Here is a 1505-nt window from a genome sequence, read left to right as displayed (position 1 = left end):
ATTCCTCTGGAAACCCCCGAAAAAGCCATCTGCAGGCCAATACCCTGTGAGATCCAATGTCATACGGGGTAGCTCCGCTTAATGCTCACATAAGTCTGTCATTCACACCATCATTAGGCTCTCCGATTCTCTAAAAGTGTTGGGGCTGCAGATCACCCGCTTTGTCCCAATGTTCTTGTTTTGTGCTATGAGAGCCATCCTCTTTTCATTGGCCATCCTCACTAGCACAAAATTCCGCTGCTGCGTGGATGGTTGTTGTTGTAGTGACATTTTTCTTTTTAAAGTTTGTTGTATTTTTGATTCTGTTGTGGATGTTTGTGATGGTGTTGGTGTTGTCATCAGTGTGTCTCTGTTTATCGTTTCTTGGATTTCTCCCTTTTTTCTGTGTCTCTTTCTTGGTTTTCTGGCCTTCTAGGATTCCCTCTGATCATCACTTGGATACGTGGAGGGGTCCGTGTCTAGTATGTTTTTTCTGGTGTTGTTTGTTCTGGTTCTCTTGTTGTTGTTTTTGTTGTTGCTGTTGTTGTTCTTGTTGTTTTTGTCGATTCATGGGTTGTGGTAATTTCGTTTGAACATTTCTTTCTGCCCTTCTTTCTGGTTTTGTGGGCAGAATAACCGTAAGTGGTCCGTTGAACCACAATCGTGGCACCTCGGCCTTCTGCCCTCCACATTCACCTTTAGTTCTACTCCATTCGAGAGGGAAATCGAGAGGGACTTTCTCTAACTGGTCTGGCTTCACGTGGAGAAGAGCCTCCAAGGTAATCTCAACCCAATTCTCCCACCTCGATCTTTTGTCATCAAGAAGATTCTTCCCCGGTCCTTCCATACAAATACAAGCGAGAATCCATCATAAATCCAAGCCTGGCGGGACACCAGATATCGTAATTTGTACTGCCCTTCTTCCTATGTACGTTGGGAAGAGAGCGATTTCCGCGGTGCCACGCGTGATCACCGAGCTCTGTATCGCCTGCACCTCGGTCTTAAAAAGGACCTCTACTCTGCCATAATGTCTCGCTTCTGCAATGTGGTGGATATCCTGTTATATATCTTTCAAGGCTTTTTCCACCTGTTCGCGTTTAGAATTTTCGAATTTCCTTATCTTAGTGTTCACTCACCTGTAGACAACTGTTCGTTTGGCTGTTGCTTCAAGCACATCGCTTGGAAGTGTCAATTCTGCCCTCCATCCATTAATTTTCATATATTTTGCTACCTTGTTTAGTTTTTCTATTTTGTTCTCCAATGTGATGTTAACCAATTCCTTAGCTGCAGTGATATTTCCAAAAATCTCTTTCCTGCCGCTAATTCCATTTTTGTTAGATTCTTCTTCTTCTTCTTCTTCTTCTTCTTCTTCTTCTTCTTTCTTTCATTCTTTCTTTCTTTCTTTCTTTCTTTTCTTCCTGCTGTCTAGTACCGTACCACCTTCTTTCCTCACTCCCGCTTTTCGTCGCCACTTTCAATGCTTACTTTTTTCGAAGAAATTTGAAAACAAAAAAGGTTTGTACCAC

The sequence above is a fragment of the Octopus bimaculoides genome, chromosome 4, assembly GCF_001194135.2.
Source record: "Octopus bimaculoides isolate UCB-OBI-ISO-001 chromosome 4, ASM119413v2, whole genome shotgun sequence".
Classification (NCBI taxonomy): Eukaryota; Metazoa; Mollusca; class Cephalopoda; order Octopoda; family Octopodidae; genus Octopus; species Octopus bimaculoides.
Note: the sequence above shows the minus strand (reverse complement) of the source record.